Below are 16,719 nucleotides of genomic sequence, written 5' to 3'. Positions count from 1 at the left end.
ACCTGTCCAGTGGCTTTATTACATTTGCCTCAGAAATCAGCTAGCTTAAACCATAAATAGAAACCTTACAGTCATGCAGTTTGATTTTGTATTTGTAAGCAGAGTCTGAATGAGCTCTCCCCTGACATCTAGTGGTGAGCTGTGGAAAAGGACTTCAGGAGCTGATCTCGTTTGCATGGGCACACCCACCCTGCCTATGTGCTCAGCATGATGGGATTGCTTGCCCAAATAATCACTTGTGGCTGGTTTTGGATCCCCAGTCTCCTTGTTATTGGGGCAGGAGGATTAAAGGATTGCTATCCTTGCTGTGTGACTCAAGGGTAGCAGAACTGTACCTGGCATACCCCAATGGAGGGACTCACCTAACGGTACTCGCTAGGCAGGGGACATGGGTTCCAAAGCCCAATCAGTTGAGAGAGGGTGGGGATAGGTATTTGTGCCTAGTGGTGTGGGCCCCTCGTCTCTATTTGACCCTTCTCTCCATGGAATATGCTGCATAGCTGAAATCACGAATACCTAGTGTGACAGACTTGGGCCAGATGGCTACAGGAGAGTAACAGAAGGCAGATATATTAGCCCCAGGTTAAGTAGGTCCCTTTTCCCTGGGGAAGGTTCCAGAACAATCAGGAACCTTCTGGAGACAATTAAGACAGACTGGCTGCAGGTGTTCTAATCAGCCTATCAAGAAGCTGCTAGAATCAATTAAGGCAGGCTAATCAGGGCACCTGGGCTTAAAAAGGAGCTCACTTCAGTGTAAGGAGCTGGGAGCAAGAGGCGCTAGAAGCTGAAAGTGAGAACGAGAACACATACTGTTGGAGGACTGAGGAGTACAAGCATTATCAGACACCAGGAGGAAGGTCCTATGGTGAGGATAAAGAAGGTGTTGGGAGGAGGCCATGGGGAAGTAGCCCAGGGAGTTGTAGCTGTCGCACAGCTGTTCCAGGAGGCACTCTAGACAGATGCATTCCACAGGGCCCTGGGCTGGAACCCAGAGTAGAGGGCGGGCCCGGGTTCCCCCCAAACCTCCCAACGCCTGGTCAGACACAGGACGAGTTGACCTGGACTGTGGTTCACAAAAACGGCCAAACTAAGGGCTGCCGTGAAGCTCCAAGGCGAGCAAATCCGCCAACAAGAGCAAGACCCACCGAGGTAGAGGAGGAACTTTGTCACACTAGATATAAATATTAGACCTACTCTGGGACAGTGTCTCTATTGTAAGAGACTTCCCCACTAACAGCTGAAATCACGGAGAGCTGTGTTAGGTGGGGTTCCCTAAAGACATTTTGGTGGCAGGGCAGCAGGTGGAGAGGCGTGGCCATTGGATGGCTGATGGAGAAGCGTGGCCAGCAGGGCAGCTGGCAGAGAGGGCCAGAGCAGAGCCCCACAAAAAGGTGTGGTAATCGGCCAGTGGGGCGGAGAGCGAGGGCCCAAACAGCAGAGTGTATAAGGTGACTCCTTACCCCGCCCCCTTCCACCCAGGGTGGGAAGTGAACTCTGAAGATGAACCTCTGAACTCTGGGGCTGCACTGGCCAAGGACAGCAACTGTGAGTGGGGTGCAGAGAAAGGACTGTGGGGTGCATGTTAAAGGGACTTTTGGGTTGCTGAACTTAAGAACCTGAGGGGAAAAGGACACTGCCCAACTTACTTGGGGGTGGGTCTTTTGCTCACAGTTTATGTCTATATAGCCCATTTGTGGTGTTTTCCCAAATCAATGCTGAGTTACTTCCCTCCTTTTATTAAAAGTTTTTGCTACACTCAGATTCCATGCTTGTGAGAGGGGAAGCAATGCCTCTTAGAGGCACCCAGGGCGTGATGTGTAATTGTCTCAGGTCATTGGGTGGTTCAAGCTGGTTTTGTGTTGTATTGGTGAAAAGGAACCCCTAGATACTGAACCCGGCCCTTGTTGCTGCTGGCTCCACCTGGCAGAAGGGTTACATATTTGTTAAATTTAGTTTGCTGGCTCTTTGGCTTTTTCTACAGGCTCCCTTCCTTTGTGCCTTCTCCTTTCTCATTGTTTTAGGTTTTTGTTTTGCTAGTTCTATTAAAGTGGTCTAGGGGCCTTTGGCCATTGCCTGCAAATTATAATGGATTGTTATTTATTATTAAGTTGTGTATGTCGTCTTGCTATATACGACTGATTTTTCCAGTTGTAAAACAACAAGACGCTATTTACAAAGCAATGTTGGCTTGTGTTTAATGGTTTCTGTACAAGATTGTCATTTACCTTAACATAATTACTGGCTGATTACTTTTGCCAAGCCATCTTCTTCCTGCTCTCTGTTTACTGATCCTGAGCATAACAACAAGAGCAATATTTTACGTTTACATGGGAGAGGTGGGTGGCCTGCTTTAGTCAGGTAAGATGGACATTACTTGCATTTGGTATGAAAAGACTGTGTTATTTGCAATGCTAATGCTAAAACTTTTAGTATATGGTTTTGCATTGTTGATAATGGATTTTTTTAAATCTATTTTTCCATGGCATCTGATAGATCAATTTATCCTAAATCCAGCAGCTGAAGGTAAGAGAAGTAGTTGTGGCTTGGGAGTCGTATGAGTTCACGAGCCAAATCTTCAGCTGCTGTAAATCAGCATAGCCCTGCTGACTTTAACAGAGTTATGCTGATTTATATGAACTGAAGATCTGGCTCCATATTCTCCATCCCTATTTTTTTAAATGGTCTGCTCGAGTTTGACTCATAGACTTTAAGGCCAGCAGAGACCATCATGATTATCTAGTCTGACCTCCTGCACTTTACAGGCCACAGAACCCCATACACCCAGACTGTAATAGGCCCATAACGTCTGTCTGAGTTACTGAAGCCCTCAAATCTTGATTTCAAGACTTGATCTTAGAGAATCCACCCTTTATGCTAGTTCAAACCAGTAAGTGACCCTGGCCCCCCACTGCGGAGGAGGGTGAAACCCGCTAAGGGCATCGGGGCACGCCCGACAGAGACCCAGCCCTTCCTTGTGCCCAGCTTTCCTAGCCAGTTAGCCACCACAAGCTACGAACCCAAGTTGCGAAATCAAGCTACGGACTCAAGCTACGTTCAGGACTGGTAACTATACAGCAGCTGCAGAATATTTAGGGTGTGGGGGTGTGTGTATAGGTATTAGGTATTAGCTATTGGTTATAGATCAGATTGCTACCATTATAAACGTGGTATCTTTGCCCTGAAACGATCCTGTGTAGTTTTGTCTGCATAACACCCCTCCCAGGACCCCCCACCCCAAACCGCCCCCCCCGGGACCACACCCCCTATCAACCTCCCCCCTTGCTCCCTGACTGCCCCGACCCCTATCCACACCCTGCCTCCTGACAGGCCCCCTGGGACTCCCATGCTCTAACCAACCAACCAACCCCCCCGCCCCGTTCCCTGTCCCCTGACCGCCCCCCTGAACCTCCACCCCAGCCAACCGCCCCCTGTCCCCTAATTGCCCCCCCAGACCTCCTACCCCTTATCCAACCCCGCCACTGCCCCTTACCATGCCACTCAGAGCAGCAGGAACTCACAGCCCCTCAGCCTGGACAGAGCCAGCCACGCTGCCCACACAGTGGTGTGGCTGTGGGGGAGAGGGGGGCAGCAGGGGAGCGGCTGGGGGGGCTAACCTCCCCGGCCAGGAGCTCAGAGGCCAGGCAGGACGGTCCCACAGCCAGATGTGGCCCGCAGGCAGTAGTTTGCCCACCTCTGCATCAGAGACTCAGTCCACTTTGATACCTTGAGAGAGAGAGAGCAAGCGATTTATGTAAAGTGTGGATTCCTCAGCCGCACTGACTTTATACTCTAAGCCATCTTTCTGCTCTCCTAATCCTGGGGTGGCTCGGGACTGTAACTTTAAACAGCCTCAAGGCTACTCTAATTTATGCTGATTGCTGCTAGCTGTTTTGCTAGCTGAGGGACGTGGTGAAGCTCCGTGAGCTCCAACTCACCCTCCCATTCTGGCTGGTCCTCCTACCCTTGACACACACCCTGTGTGGAAGGGTGTGGACAGGTGATGTAGGGGGCTTGTGTCATTAATACCTAGCAAGTCCTGTTCAAACATTATTTGAGACTATGGAGTCTGTTCCTTTCAAAGTAAATTATAGTTCACAATCTACAATTTTATAGACATGAGCAATATGTTTTTTAGCCGATGCCGTTAGATTTTTTTTAAAAAATATTCATTCAAAGAGTCGGTGCATTAGTCTCCTTTCAGACAGCCTGCTACTCCACTCCCATGCATTTCTATAAGCACAGTAATGTTGCGGTACCAAAAACCCTACTCTGGCACTTTGGTGGTGGATTTTCAAGATCATACATAATCACTGAATCCATTCTAACTGATAGGAGCTTATTACTTTGCAACCCCAATGGTGTGTCACACCATGATCCATCACCGAGCCTCATAAAAATGAATTGGTCTTCCATCTCTTTCTGAACATTAGCAGCCATTTTCTTCAGCTGACTTTTATAATCAGCTCTGATGACGCATTCTTTACACAAAAGGCTTCAGATTTTCCATGGCCCCGCGCAGAAGGCAGAATGTCACATAAAGGGCTTGAATGTTTCTGTGGTGCTTTTTACAATGGAAAGAGCTGCAAATGTTTTCACTTTCAAAGTAGAGTCTTTATAAAGCATTTGCACCAGACATGTTTCCCCACTGTCATTCTATTTGCACCCATTTCAAAAACAGCTGTAATATGTAGTTTATGACACACACTAAGATTGGTGCTGAATACTTTGTTGTAAAGATCAAAAGTGAGATGTGACATGAAACAAATGTTTATATATAAACCTTGAAGCTCAAATATTAAGCAGCATTTTGCTCAAATTCCAGGAAATCTGCATGGAAATTATATGGAATAGAGTCCAAAACCACAGCATTGAGAGTCCCCTAAAACCTTTATCTATGTTGCACATTTCTGTCTGCTATCTCTGAATCCACATGGAGTGCAAAAGAAAAGGACAAATAAAATGAAAATAAATATAAAAATGTGGAGGGGAATGATCCTATTAGATCCTATTTAATTTGGACATTTATTTCTAATCTATTGGCTAAAACCCTTGAATTTTAAACAAAACAATTAGATGAGACTATATTCATGCTATCCACACAAAGTCATCTTATATTAAAAAAAAAAAACCTAGGGTTGTCGATAAATTGCAGTTAACTCACGCGATTAACTTAAAAATTAACTGCTATTTTAAAAATTAATCAGATTGTTAAACAATAGAATACCAATTGAAATTTATTAAATATTTTGGATGTTTTTCTACATTTTCAAATATATTGATTTCTATTACAACACAGAATACAAAGTGTACAGTGCTCACTTTGTTATATTTGATTACAAGTATGTGCACTCTAAAAATGATAGGTAAAAGAATTATTATTTTTCAGTTCACCTAATACAAGTACTGTAGTGCAATTTCTTTACAGTGAAAGTGTAATTTACAAATGTAGATTTTTTTGTTACATTGTTTTGTTTTTGAGTGCAATTATGTAAAACTTTAGAGCCTACAAGTCCACTAAGTCCTACTTCTTGTTCAGCCAATCGCTAAGACAAACAAGTTTGTTTACATTTACCGGAGATACTGCTGCCTGCTCCTTATTCACAATGTCACCTGAAAGTGAGAACAGGCGTTCACATGGCACTTTTGTAGCCGGCGTTGCAAGGTATTTACGTGCCAGATATGATAAACGTTCGTGTGCCCCTTCATGCTTCAGCCACCATTCCGGAGGACATGCTTCCATGCTGATGATGATAATTAAAAAATAGTGCATTAATTAAATTTGTGACTGAACTCCTTGGGGAAGAATTGTATGTCCCCTGTTCTGTTTTACCCGCGTTCTGCCATATATTTCATGTTATAGCAGTCTTGAATGATGACCCAGCACATGTTGTTTGATTTACAAACACTGTAACTGCAGATTTGACAAAATGCAAAGAAGGTACCGATGTGAGATTTCTAAAAATAGCTACAGAACTCAACCCAAGGTTTAAGAATCTGAAATGCCGTCCAAAATCTGAGAGGGACGAGGTGTGGAGCATGTTTCAGAAGTCTTAAAAGAGCAACGCTCCAATGCAGAAACTACAGAACCCGAACCACCCAAAAAAAAAAAAATCAACCTTCTGTCAGTGGCATCTGATTCAGATGATGAAAATGAACATTCATTGGTCCGCTCTGCTTTGGATTATTATCGAGCAGAACCCGTCATCAGCATGGATGCATGTCCTCTGGAACGGTGGTTGAAGCATGAAGGGACATATGAATCTTTAGTACATCTGGCACGTAAACATCTTACAACGCCAGTTACAACAGTGCCATGCAATCACCTGTTCTCACTTTCAGGTGACATTGTAAACAAGAAGTGGGCACCATTATCTCCTGAAAATATAACCAAACTTGTTTGTCTGAGCAATTGGCTGAAGTAGGACTGAGTGGAATTGTAGGCTTTAAAGTTTGACATTGTTTTATTTTTGAATGCAGTTATTTTTTTGTAGATATGTAAGCAGAGTCAGGGTGAGCTCTACCCTGACATCTGGTGGTGAGTTGTGGAAAAGAACTTCAGGGGCTGATCTCATTTGCATAGGGACACCCACCCTGCCTAGGTGGTCACTTTGGCTGCTGTAGGAGCCCCAGTTTCTCTGTTATTGGGGCAGGAAGAATAAACTGCTGTTATCCTGATTATGTGAATCAAGGACAGTGGAACTGTCCTTGGCATTTTGTTATGATGGAGGGACTCGTCATCAACTAAGCAGCACTTGCTAGGCAAGGGGTTCCAAAACCTAGTGAATTGAGAGAGGCTGGGAACAGGTTTAAGTACCTGGTGGTATGGGTCCCTGGTGAGGGTCTGAAATACTAATTGCACTATCTCTTCTCTTCACTGTGGAATATCAGAACTAATTGATTCTATTAAGAGTCTAGTTACAGGTTGCTGAGCTGAAATCAGTAAAGAGCTAAAGTCACTGAACACTGTATTAAGTAGTGGGGGGGCCTGAAGATATATTGCAGGACGGCTGGAGCGGCTCACAGGATGGCTGGCGGAGCGGAGCAGTTTGTGGGACGGCTGGAGCGGCTCACGGGACGGCTGGTGGAGCAGAGCAGTTTGTGGGATGGCTGGTGAAGCAGAGCGGAGAGGCTGGTGGAGCAGAGCGACTCGTGGGACGGCTGGCGAAGTGGAGCAGAGGCCTACAGAGAGGCAGGGCAGTTGGCTTGGGACCATGTAAGATGCCCCTTAACCCCCCCATTTCCACCCAGGCTGGGAGGTAAAACTGCAGAAAAACTTTTGAACTCTGGGGCCGCCCTGACCAGGGACAGAGACTTTTGGGATGTTGAACTTTTGGGACTTTGGGTGACTTTTGGGTTGCTGGACTCAAGAACCAAAAGGAAAGGACACGGCCCAATTTGCCTGGGGTGGGTTTTTGCTCATGGTTTGTGTTATGAATCCTGTTGGTGGTGTTTCCCCAGCATAATTCCACATTGTTTCTCTTTGTTATTAAAAGGCTTTTGTTACACTCAGACTCTGTGCTTGCAAGAGGGGAAGTATTGCCTCTTAGAGGCGCCCGGGGGGATGGTATATATTTGTCACAGGTCACTGGGTGGGGGCTTGAGCCAGTTTTGCATTGTTTTGTTGGAACGGAACCCCTAGATACTGAACCCGGCCCTTGTTGCTGCCAACTCTGATGGGCAGAAGGGTTACACATAATTCGACATTTGTAAGTTCAACTTTCATGATAAAGAGATTGCAGTATGGTACTTGTATTAGGTGACTTGAAATATACTATTTCTTTTGTTTTTTTACAGTGCAAATATTTGTAATAAAAATAAATAGAAAGTGAGCACTGTACAGTTTGTATTCTGTGTTGTAATTGAAATCCATATCTGAAAATGTAGAAAACATCCAAAAAAATTTTAAATAAATGGTATTCTATTATTAACAGTGCGATTAATCACGACTAATTTTTTCAATCGCTTGACAGCCCTAAAAAAAACCCCCAAATTGCTATGCATGGATTTTTTTTTTATAATTATACATAGTGTTAGGCCTACTCTTGCTATCACTTCCAACAGTTCTACAACAGTGTAACTCCTCTGATTCAGATATTCCTGATTTACACTGCTATAAGTGAGATCAGAATCAGGCCCATTATGTTCATGTTGATAAAAAAAACTAGGATAGGGAGGCAGATGTTCAGCACTTCCATTCAATTGTCAGTTACCATAGGCATCAGTAACATGCATGACTGCAACACATATCCATTTGACACACAGCCCTGCATTTTTACCTCCAATAAGTCAGCTACAGCCTCCTGCATACAATTACTAACATGATTAGGAAATACCATTCAATCAAAACCAGTCTCTCACTGTTGACTATAATTTCTGTTCTTTGATATCAAACAGGTACAGCCCCTCCTAAGTCTGAGTCTTCCCCCATCTTCTCTGAGATGTAGAGACGGCAAATTTCTCAACGTTTGCAGTAGGTAATGTACCTTGAGAGGTGCACACACCTTGATCACTTCTGTATTCGTGTTGCGGGAATGACCTCATTGTCTCTTCATTCTGAAGCACACTTCTGCTTCAGATACCAACTGAGGAGAGAGCACAAAAGATAGCACCAAGGCACTGTGCAGGTTTGTTGGGGAGGAAGCTCTCAATCTGAGGTTGGCAGAGTACTTGCATGTAGGGAGGAATCAAAAGGGAAAAGCCAGTGTAGCTGTCTTCACCCGAGGTTGCTATTATATAGATATAGGCATGAACAGGAACTGCTCTCAGGGCCAGATCAGACTACCTGCAAGACTGGAGGTTGTCAGCCAGCGGAAGGAACCAACAGTATGAGAATTGCTAGGAATCCTAGTGCAAGTCAGGTTTCTATTCATCACTATCCATGCGGGTAACTCACGTGCTGCAGTTTATTAGCCATAACTGTTACTGTGGTCTCATATTAAATGAATCTCCTCTAAAAACTTCAGAATGCTGCCATTGGTGATTTCCAGTGTTTCCTGGCCCTGTGCCAGCTCTGAGAAAGATGGAGTAGTTAAGTCTACTGAGGCAGACATTTCTGGCATGAAATCATTTGCTACTCTGTTTGCAGTGGCTATTCTTTCCCTTGCTGCCTCTTTTGCTCCTAATGGGGGTCTGCAGAGAGGGAAGGTTGATCCCAGAATTGGCAGCCAACAAGGCAAGCATAACCCCTGAATCCACTAGAAAATCATAATGGGAGTAAGCAGTCAGAGTAAAGCATGTCTGTGCAGCTGTGCACCGAACCACGCCCCCGGATTGTTTATTTTATTGAACACATACCCTGTAGCACAGTTTCTTTGCATAATAAACCTTTTCCTCTGCTGTTACATTAAAACTGCAAAGCAAATCCTGAAGTCAACTTTAATAATCTATTGCTCAGTGATAAGTTATTGTCTTAATGCTCAATAGAAATATGAAAATAAAGGGAAATGTGATTTTATAGTCCATTTAACCTAACCATTACCTGACAGTTGATAAGTGACTGTACTATTTACTTCTTAATATTCTCAACTTCATTATTCCAATAATATACTGTACGTAGATTAATAACTACAATAGATATTCAAATGTTAACCAAGAATATATAGTAATTGTGTATAACATTATTTTGTTATCTATCTATTGTAATAGACATTCTCTTTGGCCATGTCATAATATAAACCTGCTACTCTCCCTCTGATATTCCTGACTATTCTGCTCTGTAAACAGCCTTTGTAGATACAGTATAACCTAATTCACTTTATATACCTTACGCTTTTAGCGTGCAGTCATGGTGCCCTTGTAACTTATTTCCGCAAACTCTCACACACTATGTGTAGTCTCACTGGACCAGTAATTGGACGGGAAACTTCTAAGAAGCACTGTGATATTGTAAGGAGTTAGTGATTCAGCAGGTGGATCTTTACCTTCTTAATCACAACTGTCTCAGCATGGTGTTAAGGGAAACACTGCTGCTGGAGGAGCTGTCTTTCAGATGACATAAAACTGAGATCATTACCATTATGGTAACTAAAGACTCTAAGAATGGGGGTGCTAATCCTTGTGTTTTGACCCCATTCAAACTTAGATAGTTTCATTCTGCCCGCTTTAAGTGCCTCTGCAGTTTCAAATGAAAAGGCATTCTTCACTTCCCTTCCTAGAATGTTGGGTAGAGCTGTTGTATGTTTTTAAACAGCTGCTACATTTCTCAGAGGTGAATGAAGTAATCCCAGTTTAGTCTATGTATTTGTTTAAAAAGCGCTTTGAAATACTTTGATGAACAGTGCTATATAAAAGTAACAACATTAGCATTAGGGCCCAATTCTGACTCCATTACTTGCACTGAGTAGACCTTACTTGCACAAATAGTGGAATGTAAACAGCAAGAAAAGTACATACCAACATCCATGAGCACCCAAAGACACGCTCACTGCAGAGCTGAAAAGCCAGAAGTGCTTCTAGGTTTGAAGCACTCAGTATCACCATACAAGGCAAATGCACCTGTATTTCCACTCAGTGGCCCAACAAGGGCACCCACTCCCAGGCATCCAGCTCTCGAGCCGTTGCCTTTCTTGGGTGGGGACTCTTGTCTCATTCCCTGCTGACCAGGATAGTTCCAGGCTGTACATTTCCTGCCTTCACTGTATTATTCCCAGCAGAGACAGGCTGCCCAAGCACACCTGCATCTTTCTCTTCAGACTGGTAACAGAGCAATTGTCAACCGTTATAAGCTACCAGTAAGTTTTTTCTATGCAAGCATATCTTATTCTTAAGGTAAAACACTCCAAAAGATAACAATAAAATAACCTACACCCATCCTTATAAGCTTACTAGAGATCACTCCAACTATAACATGGGCTGTGGCTGAAGCAGTCCTTCCAAACTCCACCTTGTGGTCACAAGTTCATCACAGGTCAGCTCAAAACAAGCAAACTCATTATATGTTTAGTCCATCCTTTTATCCAGTTCTCAGGGGTCTTTGATCTGGAGTTTCCAGGAGCAGGTAATTAGTAGACAATAGGTTTTACACCCCAGGGCATAGCTTCAAAAGGATTTTGTTTCCAAAGTTTCAAAGTACAGTATGTCATTTGCATTCCCCTTATTCCAAGGTACTTCCTAGTAAATCTGCTTCACAGGTATTGTTTCAAAAAGCCTTTTGAGAGATTGCATTAGTCAGTGTTCTGGAGAAGTCCCAGACATACAATAACACACCCACATGTGCATTTCTAATGCAAGGGACCCCAAAGGTATTAAACCTAATTCAGTCAGGTTTAACATAATTTGGTAAAGTTCATTCAGGATAGTGTCAGTCTGTCACACTCAGCATTGGCCTAACTGTTCCATTGAAATCAGTGCTCGAACTTCCAGTGACTTTACAGCAGAATTAAGCCAATACTCAGAGCTTTTAAAAATCCCACCTAAGAACATTGGACATGTCAGTCAACCACCATTTACAGCATTGCTATGCCATTCTTTTAAATACCTGGTTTTATTCTCCTTACTCACATATACATCCTGATCTGCAGGTAGAACTGCATTAACTTCAATAGGGCTTTGTGCAGGCAGAGCCTGGCTGAAATCAATGGAGATTTGCACCAATACAGGAGTCCCACCACAGGTTCAGCATGCAGGATCAGGGGCATAGTGCAGAGAAAATCTGTTCCTCATAGCAGGATGGACATCATATGTAAACCTTCCCTATACTTTAATTTTTATTTCACATTTTATTAAATTATTTCTTATTACTATTGTAGTGTCAGGGTTTCTCCCCTCACACACACTCTGAACTCTGGGTACAGATGTGGGGCCCTCATGAAAGACCCCGTAAGCTTATATTTTACCAGCTTACGTTAAAACTTCCCCAAGGCACAAATTCCTTTCCTTGTCCTTGGACGGTATTGCTGCCACCACCAAGTGATTTATACGAAAATTCAGGGAAGGGTCACTTGGAATCCCTATCCCCACAAACCCCTTCACCCACTTTCCTGGGGAGTCTTGAGAATGATATACCAACTAATTGCCTTAGCAATGTGAGTACAGACCAGACCCTTTATCTTCAGGACACTAAAGTCAATCAGGTTCTTAAAAGAAAGAAGTTTATTATAAAGAAAAAAGTAAAAGAATCACACCTGCAAAATCAGGATGGAAGGTAACTTTACAGGGTAATAAAAAGCTTTAAAACACGGAGGACTCCCCTCTAGACTCAGCTTCACAGTTACAAAACCAGGAATAAAACTACCTCGAAAGCATGAGAAACATCACAAGCCAAAACAAAAGATAACCTAATGCACTTCCTTGCCCTACTTACAATTTCTGTAATTTTAGATGGATTATTCCAGGTATATTTTCTGGAGATGTTGTCCCTACTTGATCTCTCCCTCCGTCTGGATTGAGACCAACCAAAGAGAGCCCCAAACAAATCCTCCCCCCGCCCCAGATTTGAAAGTATCTTCCTTCCTCATTGGTCCTTCTGGTCAGGTGACAGCTGGGTTATTTGATCTTTTTAACCCCTTACAGGAAAGCAATTTAGTACAGCTGCCAAGGAGGGATTTTATGCTACTCTTTCCTCTATATTTATAACATAGTAGCACCTGGGTGCCCCAGTCATGGACCAGGACCCCACAGTGCTGGGCACTGTACAAACATAGCATATGAAAGTTATCTGTAAATACACTTCAAAAATAAAAAAGTAGCAAAACATTAAGTCCTTCAGTAAGAGCAGTGTCTCTGAATGACTATCTGCCAATAACTTAATTATTCCCTCTATGAATGCACTCCAGGTACCACAAAAATTCCTATCTATGAACCATTTGAAAAAGAAGTGAACTCAATGTCCAAATATACAAATACATGATAATTAAATATGTGTAAAAACAGAAAGTGAAGAAGATTCTGAAGGAAACTAAAAATATTAAACAACAAAGTGAATGAGTATAATTTGAATAAAATAATGAAATACTAAATGAGGACTTCAAACACACTGGTCTCGTCTTCTACCCTGTGGGTTATGCAAATGCTTCTCTATTTTATGATGTTAACCATTAAATAGCACGTGCTGATGCATAAGTGCCACATAGATTGAAAAGGAGAAGCTAATGAAATTATAATTTACATACATATGCAAAACATATCAGAGCATCTAAAGTTTTCTATTAATGAAGACATTAAAGTCTGGCATAAAGAAACTCAACATAAACCAAGCAATGAAGCATAATATTTATGGTTATCAAGCAAAAGTAATATTAGCAGCAGTTTATAATCCCTCTTATCTAAAAGAGTAGCACTCCATGCACAGACTATCCAGATTTATTCCCACACTTGTAGCCTTGTCTACTCACTAGAAAATCCATGAAAACTTATCTGATGTTTTCATATAAATCATATTAGGAATGCAATCTCTATATTACTGTTTCTAGGAACATACAAGGGAAATGATTTCTTTAGTCACAGTTGTTTGTTTGGCACCAGCAGGTTTGTTCATAGACCTGATATACAGTCCTACCTCTTCCAAAGCCACCCTTCCAGTCTGTCTGTCTGTATAGGTTCTCCTATAGTGCCCATGCCATTATAGTTGAGTGTCTCCCAAGAATGAAAAAAGAGATGACTATATCTCTGCTTTCCTCCACAGCGAAGTAGAAAGGAACATGATTGTTGTATTTTGGGTTGTGATGTGTTTGGGAGCAAGAAGAACTTTGGAGGGAAAGCGAACTTTGCATTTTGTTCTGAATGTGATGAGATTAGCGGTTGTTAGCATCTCTTTGGGTGCATGGTTTCATCTCTATGTATGAGTTGCAATAATCAAGCATGGAGGTATGAATGAGATTTGCCATGAGTAGGTAGAATGGGTGCAGTTTTCTGGCCAGTCACTGATAGAAATGAAATGGGTGGGTTTTTTTATCACTGTGCCAAACAACCTCAAGTCTGCAGATCAAGTTTACAGTCTGAGGACAGATACCTTCAATAGATGCAATAGCTAAAACACGTTCTTCAAGGTGTCTTCCTCTACCTGGGAGCATCACTTCAGTCTCACCCAAATACAGTGTTAGTCAGCTGCTCTACATCCAGGTACTGATTCTAACTGAGCATCAAGCAAGCTGGCTGAGTAGAGCTGCTGGTTGTCACCCAGTTATGGCTGATACCTCAGTGTTTGTTGTCTCACCAGTTCTCCCAACAGCTTCATATACAGAGTGCTGACACCTAATTAGACAGGGTTAACCTGTATCTGATTTGAGCTCAACGGGAAGAGATAGGATGCCAGACCCAAAATCTAGTGGCAGGAGCAACAAGTGGGTGTTTGACAAAATCATTTTCTCCAGCCTCCCACCAATTCAAGCATTGGGATTGATGTTCATATGGCATCATCATAAAGAGAAAATACTATAAGGTTCCATCCTCATTCTGTGCACACTCAAATCTACCATTCAAGGATGGGAAAGAGATTCAGGATTTGGCCAAAGGTAGGGAAATGTTAGTAATGAATATTCCTCCAGACAGAATTCTTTAACAAATTGCAGCTCCACAAACCATGGGGGAAAATCTCAACTGTGTGACCACCTGACTCATAAGGATTTTTGCTTTGAGGAGAAAAGTAGAATATCATTAATTGAAACGATTTAAAAAATCATGCACACCTGTTTGGGTTGATTTGACTGTTGATGCTAGTACCCTGGATTAAATTAGCAATTCATTAGCATAAAGGGGTATCAAGCATTGCCATTCTCAAAGACAAATTCTCTTGGCTGCAGAGTTATCTTAATCATGTTCTCTCTAGAAGTAAACGAGAAAGGTTTTCAATTACTGGAATAAACATTTCCAAAGGAAAATGCTCACTTTCACCCAAAGAAAATGATTAGCCATCCAGGGGACCATGCGATAATTAGCTTCAAATGTGGATTGCAGATGATTTACTCTGTATTCTGGGATTTTCAGGATGAGTCTCATTTCTGTACCAGGCAATGGCAGGACAAAACAAATCTGTTTCCATTATTAGGAGGGCTAGAGGGAAGCTATAGTGGAAAAACAAGCTGGGTTTTCAGCATGCTAAAGATGGCAAGTAAATATTCAAAATAATTATAGATATGTACTGCCTAAAACACTAAAGTCACAAAAAACTTGTAATTACTTAGATTTTTGTACTTGTATTAAGGCAATTATGTCACTTCTTTTTTACTGTAGAGTTTTGAAAAATATTAGGCATGTACCTGGAACAAAACTCCATATCTGAACGTTCTCGAAGTTTGGATTAGGAACCTGATCTCTATACTGTGCAGAACCCAAACCCTGGATCAGAAAACTGTTGAACCTGAGGAGAGTTTGGATCTGGTTTCTGCCATCCATAACTGGATAATGGAGTATAGTGATCACCATTAAAAACTTTCAGTTGTGTTAAAAACTTGAATAACAGCAGCCATATTCCCAGTACTAAGTATAGGGATGTAAGGGATTGGCAATGTCTTCCTGAAACTTCTACTGTTTAGCAGGTACTATTCCTGATAGGGACTGTTAAGTGGCATCTGCTGGTTCACTTAGTTCTCATTACATGTTCCAGATTTAAGACAGGCATATATGGTGTTCTAGAGCAAAAGGATACAGAGCGTAGACTGAGGAGTCTTGAAATAATGAAAAACACTATAGAGTTTATAAATTATACCAAATAATATCAGTGTTTGAATACTGTTATATACATAAAAGTTAAAATAAAACTTAATCCTAACATTACAGAATACTTTAAAAATGTTCTGTACTTTCCAGAAATAAACCAGATAACACTGCATGATTCACACACACAATCTATTTTCTGCACACATTAGGGTGATCAGGGCCCAGATACTGAGGAAAATTGGCAAGTCACAATGTCCCAACTCAATAACACATAACCCTTCATCTCCAGTCCCTGCACAACATTCCTCTAAGCAGGCCAGGCTTTCATCTTTATTGTGTGTTGCCTTCGAGGGGAGGGCCTCTCTTGGTGGCTTGGTTCCTTAGCCTGCTTTTCTAGAAGCACTTTGTAAGCACAGAGACACACATGGCTGAACTCTGCCCTCAGGTTCACATGCACAAATCCCATGGAAGTCAGTGGGAGTTTTACCCCATAACCAGTGGCAGAATTTGCACTGTAGAGTGTTCCTCTTGTGTTATTCCCCTGAAATAATGCTTTCCAGAGGTGATGCTCTGGAACATTGCCAAACTAGGGCAAGCCATACCAGTTCATAGTGCCCATTTTGGTACACAGGGCAACAACAGCTATTAGAAATGTGCCAGCTGGCTTATCATTAAACATCAGTGGCCTTTCCCCCTAAAGCTACTAGAACATAATGGAACTGACAAGGCAAAATGTTGTTGACTTATCCATGTACTCAACTCTATTCTTGACAGGTGCTGACCCATCCTGCCAGTCCCAGTAACTCCAAGGATTGGACCCTTAAATTATTTACTAGCTGCATTATAGGCCTACCCATTCAAAGTGGGACTGATAAAAGGTTCCAAGAGTTTATTAAAATACAAATAATCGTAGTGGAGGATGCAACGTACCAAATGACTGTCTTTTAATGTTTTGTCACTGTTTTTTATTTCCCTTATATGTTGCTTGAAAAAGCTCTGAATGTGTCACACAGCTGAGGTATTAAATCAGCAGTTTCCTTGTTAAACTCCCAGTTGAAGCCAACAGCGGAAATGCTGGCTGTTGTGTTTCTTAAAAAAGAATCTATGGAAGGCACTTTGAACTGG

This window comes from Natator depressus, chromosome 9, assembly GCF_965152275.1.
Source record: "Natator depressus isolate rNatDep1 chromosome 9, rNatDep2.hap1, whole genome shotgun sequence".
Taxonomy (NCBI): Eukaryota; Metazoa; Chordata; order Testudines; family Cheloniidae; genus Natator; species Natator depressus.
Note: the sequence above shows the minus strand (reverse complement) of the source record.